Source organism: Macaca nemestrina, unplaced genomic scaffold (genome assembly GCF_043159975.1).
Source record: "Macaca nemestrina isolate mMacNem1 unplaced genomic scaffold, mMacNem.hap1 Scaffold_55, whole genome shotgun sequence".
Classification (NCBI taxonomy): Eukaryota; Metazoa; Chordata; class Mammalia; order Primates; family Cercopithecidae; genus Macaca; species Macaca nemestrina.
This window is the reverse complement of record NW_027257722.1, coordinates 361,401-376,242: the sequence shown is the minus strand read 5'-3', so window position 1 is coordinate 376,242 and position 14,842 is coordinate 361,401. Positions and strand designations below refer to the sequence as shown.

General features: G+C 50.3%; 1 protein-coding gene across 3 annotated transcripts in view; it reads left to right on the top strand.

Moving 5' to 3' along the window:
- LOC139361509 (disco-interacting protein 2 homolog C-like) overlaps window positions 1-14,842 on the top strand; it is a 258,761-nt gene that overhangs the window by 32,628 nt on the left and 211,291 nt on the right. The gene's annotated exons all lie outside the window — the stretch shown is intronic.

Below are 14,842 nucleotides of genomic sequence, written 5' to 3'. Positions count from 1 at the left end.
GAGTCTTGCTCTGTCACCCAGGCTGGATTGCAGTGGCATAATCTCAGCTCACTGTAACCTCTGCTTCCAGGGTTCAAGAGAATCTTGTGTCTCAGCCTCCCAAGTAGCTGGGATTACATGTGCCTGCCACCATGCCCAGCTAATTTTTGTATTTTTAGTAGAGACAGGGGTCTCACCGTGTTGGCCAGGCTGGTCTTGAACTCCTGACCTCAAGGGATCTGCCAACCTTGGCCTCCCAAAGTGCTTACATTACACACATGAGCCACTGTGCCTGGCCACCATGATCATTTTAAATGTGGCACTCAATATCTGCCTTTTTTTTTTTTTTTTTTTAAGAAGTGCAAATGTTACCTCTCACACCTCTATTCTGTTGCTGGCCTGGGCTGGCCAGCAGGGTTCCCAGGCTCGAGGCCATGTCTGAAGTGTTGTTGGACAGTGTGGATCTGTGACCCCTTGGTCTTTGGGGACATGGGGCACCCCGAGACACCCACAGTCTTGCGAGGGCTTACGGCTCTGTGTGTGGCTGCTGTGAGGCAGCCTTCGGTGGGGAGGAAGGAGAGCAGAGCCCATCTGTCCTGGTGCGGAAAATGCCCAAGAAACCAAAGAAATGGTACAAAAAAACATCATCTGCCCTGGTGCCATTTCTGTAAAAAAAAAAAAAAAAAAAAAAAAAAAAAAAATTCACTCTGAATGTGGTTCTGTGCTTGAGGAGGATAGAAAATACCTGGAAAGGCACAGAAAGTGTTCTTATGGGGTCAGCGCCGGGAAGTGGGATGGGAGGCTTGGGAGTGTGTGCAAAGGAGGAAGTGGCATATTTTATTCTAGTTTATTTGGTAGAGCAAGTGATGAAAGTGAAGCTTGAGTGATCAGAGCAGCTCGGCCTGGCCATGGGTAGATCCCAGCGTGTCCCGCCTCCCGCCTGCAGCTGCAGCTCTGTTTCTCAGTCACAAATGAGACAAGTGGCCTGAGGTTGTGGGCCGAGGAGGGGCAGCTCGGTGTCCCCAGCACCTGACTGTCCAGGCTGCTCTTGGGCCAGCCTGAGGGAAGGGGCGGAGGAGAGCTGGGAGGGTGCACAGTGCGTCCTCCTCCCCCGCCCTGGGACTGAGGTAAGCCCAGGCTGCTGTCAGGATGGAGGAAGATGCCCTCAGGACGGAGGAAGAGGCCGATGGAGTTTGGTCAGCAGCCAGTGTGGTCTTTCCCACAGGGGATTCGCAGTGCCCCAACTAGCAGGAAAAAACTCTGCTTTAGTTTTTAAATTTTGCTCATTCTCTTTATCGTGCTGGTCATGGTAAGATTTGGATATTGTTGGTAGGAATCAGTGTCAATTGCGTACAGTTGACTCTTGTCCAACACAAGCTTGAGCTTTGCGGGTCAACTTATAGGTGGATTTTTTCAACCAAACTCAGGGAGAAAATACAGTGTTCTGCCACGTGAAACGCATGTCGGAGGGCTGATTCTTTGTACACGCAGAAAATACAGTGTTCCTGCCATGTGAAACGCGTGTCGGAGGGCCGACTCTTTGTACACGCAGGTTCGGCAGGTCCACCTGTGGGGCTTGAATGTGCCTGGATTTGGTGTCCATGGGGTCCTGGAACCGACTCCCTGAGTCCAGTGAGGCTGGCCCCGGGATCGACTCCTTGAGGACAGCGAGGCTGGCCCCGGGACCGGCTCCCTGAGGACAGCGAGGCTGTTTCTAGTAGCAGGTGGTTTATTTTGTGTTTTCCCCCTGGCTCCACACCCCGTTCTCAAAGACACGGCTGTCACAGGGGGACCAGCTGGGGCAGGGGAAGAGTGGAGGGCACCTGGTAGAAGTGGCCGTGGACTCTCTTAGGAACGATAACCGTGACACCTACCGTAGACGAAGATGTTGTTGGTCTGCACTCTTCTCGTGTTGGTCTGGGGCATACAGTGGCCGTGGGCTGGTGTGGTCCACAGCCCCGGTCTGGGGCATGCAGTGGCTTTGGGCTGGTGTGGTCCACAGCCCCGGGCTCCGTGGTCCCTGACCCTGAAATCCCATCCGGTCCTGTGTCACCTTGGGCCAGCTGTCTCCTGAGGGGAAGGGAACAGGGAACAGCCCTCCCCGCATGGCCTCCCCAGCACCACCCACCCCCAGGACCTCCAGTGTTGACCCTGCTGGGGGCTCCTCTCTCCTGGGGGGACCTTGTCCCAACAAGAGGACTCCATGGGCTGCAGGAGGTGTCGAGCTATTTTCTCTCCTGGAACTGGGTTGCTGGCAGCTCCCAGATGCAGGAGGAAAGGCTCAGAAGTGCCTTCATAATAAGGAGTTGTTGACGTGAACTTTGGACAGCAAACACTGCTTACATTTCCTTTTCCATTTTGATGCGTTAATGGTGTGCGGCAACACCGTGACACACGGGGATGCAGGTGATGGGTGACCCCCCCGCAAGGGGGCCATGCACCTGTTTGATAAGAAGGCATGCTTCTCTTACTGCAAATAAAAACTTTTAATGGTTTTCTGCCAGAAAGACCCTGTCCTTTATGTAGGATACATAGAGGATCATTTGGCCAGGGATTGGGGATTTGGGGTTAAACTAAAAACAAATTAATTTCATTTTGTAGCACTCTGAACCCATTTGAGTTAATTATTCATTGAGAATTTGAATAGCACACATTGTTCTGACTTCCAATTTCCCCCTAATGAACGGCATTTGCTGTAACATGACAAAACCTTTGGTCTTAGAATTACTGGGTAATGTGGAAAAAGTCAAAGTTGGTTCTCTGTTGTTTTGCTTTAAGGAAATTATATTACTTTGCAGCCACTTAGTTTTCTCCTTTCCAGTAAGAAAAATTGCTTTCTTACTACCTGAAAATTCGTGAAGGTCAAGGGGACACAGGCTGCAGTGCATTAAAAGCCACCATCAAATGTGGACGTGGACCGAGTTTTCCCCTGTTCTCTCCCACCATCAAATGTGGATGTGGACTCAGTTTCCCCCTGGTCTCGCCCATCATCAAATGTGGACTTTGACCCAGTTTCCCCGTGTTCTCGCCCATCATCAAACGTGGACGTGGACCCAGTTTCCCCCGTTCTTTCCCACCATCAAATGTGGACGTGGACCCAGCTTCCCCCTGTTCTTGCTAACCATCAAATGTGGACTTGGACACACTTTCCCTCTGTTCTTGCCCACCATCAAATGTGGACACGGATTCAGTTTCCCTCTGTTCTTGCCCACCATCAAATATAGATGTGGACCTAGTTACCTTCTGTTCTCACCCACCATCAAATGTGGGTATGGACCCAATTTCCTTCTGTTCTTGCCCACCATCAAATGTGGGCATGGACTCAGTTTCCCTCGGTTCGTGCCTACCTTGCCACCATGGCTCATTTCACAATCACTCAGGAAAGGAAGAAACATTATTTTTAATAGGCATGAAGGCAGTTGTTTTTAACCTAAGGAACAGGACATAATTCCAGCAATGGGAATGACCAGCCGAGTGGGTCTGTGTGAGGTTTGGAAGAAAAAAAGGATTTTAACTTCCCCTCTCTGTGTGTGCCCACCTCCCCCAGTTGAGGGTCACAGATTTAATTACTTTAATTTTGAGCTTAAAATAATTTGACAACCTAACAAAAACTACTACAGTCCTATAAAATTCTGCTGTGTGTTTGGTTTTTCAGTTGCTTTTCTGAATATGGTAAATGAATGCATTATGAGTTGTTATTTTAGTAATTGCTGTAAAAATTAATGTATGTTATAACCAAGTGTTATAAAGTTAATTTAGCACCAAAGTAAAGCTAAAGCTGCATTGATTTCCCAGTGTAGTTGTGCATAACAACGGCTCCATGAGGCAGGGGCTGTGACCCTGCAGTCTGGTGGAAGCAGGTGCCACCTGGCTGGTGCGTTCGCTGCCCGTCCCCTCTTGCTGCCAGGCAGCTTTGCAGTTTCCAGGCTATGCGGGAATTGAGGCCGGTGGTCAGTAAGAGACGGTGGGGAGTTGGGTGGTGCAGGTTGGCGTGGGGTGGAAGGAGGCGTGGAGAGCCTGGGGAAGCCTGGACAGCAGCTCCGGTACCTGCACAGGGGGGCAGGGTGCAGCGGCACGGGACAGTGAGTAGCTCCTGGAAACAGCCGTTGGGGTTTTTATAGATGAGTCTGTCTTCAGCTCTGCATCCCTTTCCTGCTGAGTCCGGGTGGAGGGTGGAGGCGTCGAGCGCTTGTTTCTCCAGGTGAGGGCCCATCGGACACAGCCAGTGTTTCCTGGAGTCCCCTCACCTGGGAACGTGCCCCTGCTCTTTTCAGAACAAAACAAATCTTAGTTAAACTTGACACATCACCTTTCCAGAAGGTGTTTAAGTCTGTATGCCTGTTAAGTCACCTAACTTTAAAGAGTAATGATACAATATGCTTCTTTTTTGGGGAGAAAACCGAGCTGATTTAAAAGATAAAATCAGAGGTTGGGGTCGCAGCATTTTGGAGGAGACTTGGTTTATGTCCTAGTGGGCAGCAGTGTTTCCTCAACTGTGGTGTTTGCTCTATTATTACATTACAGAGGTGACACTTCAAGCATAGGGAAATGGAAGGCAAAACAGCGCCCCCATTCAGAGATAAACGTTATCAACATATTCATGCACTTCCTTCTGCTGTTTTTGCTCTTCACTTTTTGTTTTAAGACCACGTTCGTAGGATGGATATATAATTGTTTATGGTGACTTTAAAAGCACCTTTCTTGCTAAAAAGAGTATTTTTTCAGTCTGGAAAATTTAGACAACATGTTTTGTTTAAAAATTAATTATAATACCACCGTGAAGTCATCAATGTTTTTATACATTTTCTTGGTCTCTTTATGGACTTAATAGATACAATTTAACAAATTGGAAATAACGTAATATTATGCATAAAATGTTTCTTGGCATTAGAGATGGAGCAGAGAGGAGGCACAGGGCTTCCCGCTGGCTGAGGTCCTCCCAGGGTGTGACCAGCAGCCTCCCAAGTTTAGGGTCTGCACGGAGTAAGATTTCTAAATTGCCTTACACCACAACCCCTGCAGCCACGCGTCCCTTTGATAAGGGGGTGTACTCTGATAGATTTTTCAAGACAAGAGTTTGCTGGATCTGAGGCTGTTTCAGCTGCTTCTGGAGACGGCAGCTCTGGGACGTTTGTGCCAGCTCTCCCTCAAGACCCCACGGATGCCACATCCTCATCTTTTGGAACCCAGTGTTGTAGAGGAGAAATCTGAAGCCAGTTTGATTTTTGCTTCTTGGTAGGAAACTGATGTTTTCAGGCTTTTCCCCTTTATTTCCATAATGAAGATGATGTCCCACCTCATCCAGAGCTGTGTTTGTTACCTTGTCGGGAATGTCCAGCCCTTATGTCCCCCTTCAGGCCCTCAGTCCCTTTCTCAACTTCCTCGCAATCCTCCCCATCTCATCCATCTTCACTGTAATTCTGTTATTTTTTTCATTTTTGTGCTCACTTTCCCATGCGACTTTTGTTCTTGTTTCACAGATGCCCGTGCCAAACTTTATGTCTGGGGCTCGAGGGCCGTGTTTTATTCTGTCTGCCTCTGCATGTACTTTTGAGAAGTGGGGTTGGAGGTTGCCCCCCAGGTGCTGTTTCAGCTGGGCCTGCCCAGACTCTGTGAATTGGGGACGTCGGGCAAATCCCATGTGGCTCTATGGTGGGCCGTGCCGCTGAACCGTACGTCTGAGGTTTGGGGGCCGTGTTTCATTCTGTCTGCCTCTGCATGTACTTTTGAGAAGTGAGTGTGGGGGTTGCCCCCTGGGTGTTTCAGCTGCACCTGCCCAGACTCCCTGAAGTGGGAACGTCGGGCAGAACCCGTGTGGCACTACAGTGGGCTCTGGTGCTGACAGAGCAAGAAGCCGCACTCCCAGGATGTGCTTGCAGCTGTGGGCAGGACTGGGATTGTGACAGGATCATTTCCTTCTCTAAAATACATCTCAACAGTTATCCAGAGGGTTGGCTGTAGGCTTTCAACAGCTTCACTCTTCTTAGTTACCAGGAGACAATTCACTAAACAGAGTTGCTGTCAGGGTTTAATTAGGAATTTCTGCGAGAGGCTGGTGGTACAGCTCCCTCTGCAAGCCTCCTGCAGCCTACCCGTCCCCACTCTTGGGCCCAGCCACCTGCATTGGTCTGTGGAGACTGCACATTCTCTGTTCTCCTAAGGGGCTCCTGGACTTCGGGACAGCCTTGGTAAGTTGATGTGTAACTCCCAGTCTCTTCTCTCTTTAAGTAAGTACGTTCATGGAATCCTGATCTTCGAAATTGTTTCATCTTTGTAAAACAGCCATAGTTTCCTAAGCCACCTTGTGTCTGAGTGTGAATCACTTGTTATTTTTCACTGCAGAATGAACAGAACTGGAATCATAAGATTTAGAGGGTGATGAAAAGACAGAGGTTAGCATATTCCATTTTCTCACCTTTTCCTTACACTTTTTCCTTAAATGCACCCCTCGTATGTCTGTGAAGTTCTTCCCAATTCTGTAACGTCACTCCATCCGCAAGTGGAACATTTGTGAACAGTAACAAGTATTGATGTATACACCTCTGCAACCCCGCTGGAATTAATGCTTTTTATTTATGAATGGATGGTCATCAGATGGCCAGAGGGATTCCCTGTGAATTGCGGGGGTCCTCATGCCTGCTTGTGAGTGACATGCACATGGCGAGGGCTAGGGAATCTGAGTCTCTGTGATTCGAGTAGTGACATCGTTTACGCAAGGCAGGTGGATGACTCTTTGAGCTTGGCATGCTCCTGGGTGGCACAGCACAGCTGACATGGAGTGGGGCAAGGGCTTGTTCCACGAGTTTCTGTGTTTTTGTTGTTGTTGTTGTTGTTGTTATTTTTTTTGAGATGGAGTCTCTCTCTGTCACTCAGGCTGGAGTGCAGTGGCGCGATCCAGGCTCACTGAAAGCTCCACCTCCCGTGTTCACACCATTCTCCTGCCTCAGCCTCCCGAGTAGCTGGGACTACAGGTGCCCACACCACGCCCTGCTAAATTTTTTGTATTTTTAGTAGAGACGAGGTTTCACAGTGTTAACCAGGATGGTCTCGATCTCCTGACATTGTGATCCACCCGCCTTGGCCTCCTGAAGTGCTGGGATTGCAGGCGTGAGCCACCGTGCCTGGCCTGTTTTTGTTTTTTTGAGACGGAGTCTTGCTCTGTCATCCAGATTGAAGTGCAGTGTCATGATCTAGGCTCACCGCAACCTCCACTCACTGCAACCTCTGCCTTTCAGTTCGAGCAATTCTCTTGCCTCAGCCCCCCTAGTAGCTGGGATTACAGGCATGTGCCACCATGCCTGGCTGATTTTTGTATTTTTAGTAGAGACAGGATTTTGCCATGTTGGTCGGCTGGTCTTAAACTGTTGGCCCCATGTGATCCACCCGCCTTGGCCTCCCAAAGTGCTGAGATTACAGGCATGGGCCACTGCACCCGGCCCTGTGTTTGACTCTTAAATCTTCTTTTTCTTTTTAATATTTCTGTTTCTGGACGGCCACTCAGTGGATATGGAGGAAGAGTTCACAGATGTCCGTATTACATTTCTTACTTAAATTAGCCTCCCTTGAACACTGCTATAGGGTACAGATGCATGAAGGGCTGAAAGGGTGGTTGCGTCCCAGTAAGTGTGAGCGTGGAGCTGGTCTGTGAGACCCCGGTGCCAGTGAAGGCACCCGTGTGAGATGGCCTGGGATGGGGGTGTTCAGAGCCCTGACCGTGGCACACACCCTTCAGCTTTGATGTTTCAGGCCATTGCTCTGGTCATCAGTGAGCAGAAGGTCTAACAGCAGTGATATTTATCACTAGCTGTGTTGGCCAATGTGTTAGGAGGGTGAACCTGTTTGACTTAAGCTGTTTGACGGGTTTGCATTTAAATAGACAACTGGTGACCTGGTGCCTGGACGCTTGCTCTGTGACTTGCCCTACGTGGCTTCTCCCTCTGGTATGCGTTAGATGAGATGGGCGTGTTTAGGGTGGTGTGGCCCTAGACTAGAAATGCAAACCCTGCCTCACCCCAGATCTGCCCCACCCCAGTGTGACTTTTGGAGGTGGAGGCCCAGCATCCTTCACCTGCCCTCCAGGGTGATGCTGAGGATGCTGAGGTTTCAGAGCGCTGCTTTGTTGGCACTCCAGCAAGTCCTGCTTAAAGAGGCCAGGATCTGAAATGGCAGGTTACCAAATTGTATAGCAGAAAAATAGAAACGTTTCCTTAGAATGGGCGTAGGAAGAAAAATGATTTCCTTCACCATATCTGGAAAAGATTTCAAATTAGCAGGCACTATTTGGAATTATTAGTGGTCTCCTGTATTTCTTATCCTTTTTTTTGTTTTTTCTTTTTTCTTTATTTTGATACAGGGTCTCATCCTGATGCCCAGGCTGGAGTGCAGTGGTGCAATCTTGGCTCCCTGCAACCTCTGCCTCCTGGACTCAGGTGATCGTCTCACCTCAGCCCCCTGAGTATCTGGGACCACAGGCACGATACCATACCTGGCTATTTTTTTTTTTTTTTTTTTTGTAGAGACGAGTCTTGCTATGTTGCCCAGGGTGGTCTCAAATTCAAGCATTTGTCCTGCCTCAGTCTCCCAAAATGCTTCTGTACCCCTGACCCAACAAGGAAGGACAAGAGGCGTGAGCCACACTCCTGGCCTCCTGTCTTTCCTTGTTGGAGCAGGGATGTAGAAGCACTTGCCGCAGCTGACTTGAGTATATCTCGTTTTGCTTTGTTTTCGTCACAGGTAACCTGGCAGTGCTGTGCACCAGTGCTGCTGGCCAGCTGTTTTTTCGATGGACTGGCAGAAAATCAAACTGAGACCCGGGTTCCTTTCTCCCCGGGTACTGACCAGGTGGGAGAGGAAGGACGTTATCTGAGTATCAACTTCATGAGGGCTGGTGGGGAAACGTCAACTTTAAGGTGCCTGGGATCTAAGGCATGGAACCCAGAGTGCAGCGGAACATAGGGGATGTAGCCTTGGGAGCAGAGACGTGCGGGCCAGTGCCCTCGTTCCTGGCAGGTTCTGAGTGCAAGAAAAGGTTAGTGACCCAGCCGAAGTCACGGAGCAACCTGCCAAGACCTGCCTGGATGTGTGGCTGGCATCTGTGCTGGCCCCAAAACTGCCCATTTGGGGATTCCTTGCAGTTTCAGACCCATCTAGGGGTCCGGAGAGGGTCCCAACCATGACCTCAAAGAACGAGGTGTTGCCTTGAGATCCTCCAAGGTGAGGGTAGGAATTTTTTTTTTTTTTCAATTAGCAATAATTTGTTGTGAATGATCTTGGACCTATTTTCCACTTCTTTGTATAGGAAGAGAGACAGAATAAAAAGTCTCAATGTGCCAGATGCCATGTAATGAAGTCGTGGGGTTAACATTGTTGATTATTATGTAACATCACGTTAAGTGGAACATATTCACACGTGTCCACAGCGTGTGCGTGTGCCCAGTCCGATGAGCAGGTTGGGTTGGGGTCGCTGCTGGTTCATGCAGCCCCTCTGGGTGGTGCTTTCTCTGTGACTTCCCAACACCTTTGCTGCTGCCTCTGTTGGAGTTCAGCCTTGACCAGCCTTGCTGCCACCAGGTTCTCGGGGCCTGTGCACCCTCTTCCCCGCGCGCACCCTCTACCCCGCGTGCACCTTCTTCCTGGGGCACACCCTCGTCTCCGCGAGCACCCTCGTCCTCCGTCCTGCCCACCCGGGGTCTGCTGTGTGTTTCTACTCAGCCCATGCCTGCCTCTTGCTGTGAGCTCAGTTTATTGAGGTGCGGTGAGAAACCAACAGAGGGGAGCAGTGTCCCAGCTTGTCAGGGCAGGAGGGAGCCTTGGGCATCTCTTCCCCAACTCTGGCGACCCACCCTTCGCGATATAGTGCTGGGGAGAGAGGTGAGTTCTAAAGGTAAGACGGCCGTGATTTCCTGAGTCTTAATTACCTAACACTGGGTCATCTGCCATGTCGCCTCATCGAACGGCACCTCTAGAGACAAAGCAAAGCCTCTGGTGGCCGTCGGCGGGGTGGCCATGCCTGTCTGTGGGTTCTGTAGAACCTACCCAAAGCCCCTCCAGCCGTGGGGATGTTCAGGCACTTGCCGCCTGTAGGAAGTGTGCGTTAGCCACGTGGTAGGTGCGGACGCCTGGAGGGATAGGCACAGGCCCACAGGCGTGGTGAGTGTGGGAGATTTAGCCACGTGGGGACGTGTGGCGGGATAGGCACAGGACCACAGGCGTGGCGGGTGTGAGAGAAAGTGCACAGAGTGCCCAGCAGATGGCGTGTGGTCAGCGGAAGCCGTGAACACAGGCCGGGCTCGGGAGACACATTTGGAAATACACTTTAAGCAACATCAATGGATAATGCTGCGATTTGGTTTCCTCCCGTGGTCCAAAACATGTTCTAGAGATGCCGCTGCTTTGTGTGTACCTGAGACAAGGGTCTAAATGTATTAGGGCCTTGATGTAATCTGTAAGACAGGTACAAAATGCCTATTTCAACGAGGCACTGAACAAGAAAGCGTGCTCTATTCAGTGCAATGAGAATGCTTCATTGTCATAAGCAAAGTAAAATGCCTCCAAGGCGAGCTTGCCATGTGTTTAATGACCTTGGACACGAGCCTCCTCAACCTGCCAGAAAGTGCTTCCAGCGTGGCTTCATGCAGTGGTTTCATGCAGTGGCTTCAGTGGAGAATGTGCATATGTGGCTGATACTGAGAGCTGCGCAGCACCCTCCCGACCTGACGCATCCCCACGTGTGGGCCATGAGCCGGGCATCCTGACCTGACAGGTCCGCATGTGTGGACCATGAGCCGGGCAGCACCCTCTTGACCTGACGGGTCTCCTTGTGCCCATTGTGGGACCTCCGTCAGTCAAACAAGTGACACATGTCAAACTGAATGCAGGGAAGAGGGTCCAGGATTGCACGCAGGCTGCATGTCTCATCCTTCTGAGGCCTTCTGGGAATCCAGGAGGGCAGTGGGGTCTTTTGCGTGTTTCCTCCTGGTGGCTATGAATTTGTACCAATGGCTTTTTGCAAAAGGGCCCGGAGGCGGAATCAGACCCTGTCTTAGAAAGGATGACGTCTTCACGGGCACCTCTTTCCGCCACTCTAGTGCTCCTGTGATTTTTCAATATGTGCACCCTGCAGACTTCAGCCTGTTGGTGTCTTGGGGGAATAGATACCAGGATTGTTCCAATGTGTGCAAACCTGAAACAGGAATTTCTCTGCATTAAGTTGGTCACCAAAATGGGAGGTAAGGGGAGAGGGGAAGGAACTTCTTGGCCTCATCAGCCCTTTTCTTGAAACTCACAGTCAAACTTTGTCAAATTCTAGATGATGGTGCTTTAGTCGATGCATTTATGTATGTTATGTCTCGTTTTCTGAGTATGGTGCTTCGAGAATTTAAATATTAAGGTGAAATTGCCATGCACGGTTGAATTGGCACCATAATTTGACTCTCTGTAAAGCCTTTTGGTTTTCTGTTAGAGTGACTTACCATTTTTTGAGTTAACTGAAACAAACTCTGCTGTCAGCACGAAGGAACCACTGTATAGTTAGGACATCCAATTAAATAGAATTCTCCTAAATAGAGCGTGCTCTTTTCATAAATTTTAAAAATTCATCTATTCATCAAACACATATTGAGTACTTATCACCCTGGTTGCTAGTCACTGTTCATATATATTTTTAAGGAATTACTTCCACCTAGCTCTGAAATAACATTGTATTTAGAATTTAGCCCAGAGGTGATTAAGCATGAACTTTTCTCAGCAGTCTTGTTTTCATTTTTACTTGATAACATGTTCTCAGACTCGGTGCCCAGCTGACGTTACTGTGCATTGCCCCAGGCACACACCTGGCCGGCGCTGTGTCTCTGGGGCTTTAGAGCAGGAAGGAAGGGCTGCCAGGTGTCTGGCCCTTCCATGTTTCCCTGGGGGAAGGATTAGGCCTTGGGCAGGAGTCTTGGCTTGTCTTACTGGATTAGCTGGTGTCATTCAGTCAGCTCTGCCTTGCTGTTAAGCTCTGGACTGACTCTGACCTCTGAATGGCAGAGGAGAGGATGGCGTTTTAGAATCAGTCATGCCGACCGGGGCACCCAGCAGGTCTCGGATAAAAAGTGGTGGCAATTGATCACTTCCCTTTTTGGGAGAACTGTGTGGATTGACTCAGACCTCTTTCTTTTGATTTTATCTTGAGACTTTGCAGAAGCAAAAATGCCTTTAAAAAAAATTAAATGATGGGCTTTTGTAATGTTTGTGTCTCCCCAAGATTCACAAGTTGGAATCCTCACCCGCGAGGAGATAGTGCTAGGAGGGGGAGCTTTGGGCGGTGAGGAGGTCGTGAGGGTCTCATAAATGGGATTTGTGCCCTCAAAAAAGGGACTACAGAGAGCTCCCTCGCTCCTTCCATGGTGTGCGGACCCAGTGAGAAGCGCCGTCTATGAACCAGGAAGCCCTCACCAGGCAAACCTGTCAGGCCTTGACTATGGACTTCCCAGCCTGAGACTGAGACTGAGAGCTGTGAGAAATGAACTTGTGTCATTTGCCAGCCCCTGCCCAGCCTGTGGTGTGTTGTTAGAGCAGCCTGGGTGAACGAAGGCAGGTCGTGAATTTTCTGTCATGCTTTCTGGCTTCAGATACTTGCTAGGGAGATGTCACCATCTTACCCAGGTGGAAGTGTCTGGAATCAGACGTTCCGTTATGATTTGACCTTGTTCTTGCCCCACGCCTGTGCCGTTCACACCTCCAGGTGTCTCGGCTGCCCGCGGCCCCTCCAGACGTTTCTGATTCGGGGTGTGGTGCTGGTCGCGGCCGTGCCGTCAGTGACCAGGAGTAGGAGCTCGCGCCCCTCGTGAAGCAGCAGCCTCACCCGGAAGCTGCCGAGAAGCATTTGACAGAAGGTGATCGCGCCTCGAGACTGAAACTTCCTGTTTACAGGGAATGGAGGTGCATAGTAGGGAATTTAATGATGGCCCTAGAAACAGATGCCTCTGGGGTAGGGGATATTCTGCAGGACAATGCAATGATCTTCTCGAAAAGTGAAGATCACAGATAAAAGGGGTGCGAGGCTGTCCCTGACTAAGACGGGGAAGGAGAGTCACTCAGCACAGTGTGTGGCCCGGATAGAAAAGACGTTTTCGGAACGATTGTGCTACCTGAACATAACCTGGACAACGATGCTCTGAAATCATTCTTGTCTGCCGATGATGGTACTGCGGCTGCAGAGGGGCCTTTATTCCTGGGGAACGTGTGCCTGAGGACTCGGTGAGGCAGCAGGAGCCTCTCACCTTCAAGTGGCTCCAGAGAAGAAACAAATCTGTCTCTCTGTCTGATCTACAGAGAGAGTGAGAAAGCAAATCTAACGAAATGTTAGCAGTTGTTGGAGCTCCACGTGGAGAAAACTTGACCACTCGTTGTACTGTTCTTCCACTTTTTAAATATGTTTGAACATTTTCATAATGAAAATGTGGGAAAGTAAAAATAAATCTGGAAATTAGAACGGAAGTGAGCCCAGCCAAGTGCTCTTGGGTTCAGCCGGGAAGAGCCAACGGTCCGTTGGTGTTCTCTCGACTCGTCGTGGGGATTTCCTCCTCCTGGGTTCACCACCTAGTTTTCCTTGTGATAGTTATTTTATACATAGCTATGAGCATAGGTGATACTGAAAACACACGTTTAGTGTGGTTTGTCATTAAGAATTTGGAGAACTGGCTAAATAAACCACTTGTACAGAGTTGAGATGAGCACTACCTGCCTCAGCGTCTGTGGTAACAGCTTCATTTGGGTGCAGAGCTTGGCAGAGGTTTGAGTGACTCTGTCTCGATGGTCCTCTGTCAGAGGACAAGGTTAAGCATCACCACCGAGGGCCCTGTGGAGCCTCTGGGCTGGAAGTAACCTCCCCCTGGCTGGTGAGGCAGCCTCTGAGGGCCTTTCCTGACAAAGCCCTTCACTGAGCTGCAGTTTGGCCATCTCTGCCCTCACCTCCCCGACTGCAGGGCCTCGAGGTCTCACCACCTCCAGCCTGAGCACCCAGTGCCCAGGGGCAATTTCCCACCTTCCCTGGGGGCTCAGGATTCTGGCTCCCGGGGCAGTGCCCGCAGCTGGGCCCCTCCTCCTGGGCTGGGGGTAAGGCTGGCCACGGCCTCCTGCTATGTCCCACTGGCCACTTCACCGCAGCTGCAGCCCTCACTGGGTGGCCCCTCCTGCTTCTGTTGGATGAGGAGATGCAGGCCTTCACTGAGGCTTCCTGGCCTCGCCCCTGCTGGCTCCAAGGCTGTGCCGCTTCCCCCTTCCCAGCCCCTGGTCTCTGTACAGTGTCTGTCCAGGATGTCTGTCCATCTGTCCTTGACATTCTGTCCAGAAGCAGCCACTGTCATCTTAGTTTGTGAGGGGCGAGCAGAGCCCAGGTGCGGTCGATGTGGAGATGCTCATGCACTTCAGTGTGCGGGGAAGTGAGTTCCTTCATATCTACAGACTCTGCACAGCCAGCTGGGAGCTCACCCCATTCACAGGTGGATGTGCCTTGTTTTTTGGCCCAATCACCTGCATTAACTCAGAAGAGTCACAGTTCCCTGCTTTTCTGTCTTTCGTGACCGTCCACCTCCCTCCTCTGCCTGGGGCTGAATGGTGGGGTCTGTCGTGGGTTCGTGGGACCCTCTGTTCTTGTGCGGCCACCAGGAACTGTTATCCGGGCTGATTCCACAGGAGGAGTTTGGGGTGAGCTCCTGAGCGAGAGTTGGGAAGACTGACGTCTGTGTAAACCTTGCTTGTTCATGGTTATTCCTCTCAGTCTTCTTAAATTGTGAAAAATTGGGGACCATTTTGAAATATGGATTTAGGTATGGATTGGTGAGGAGAGAACGTTGATCTAATTGGGTTTACGTTGTGTGCG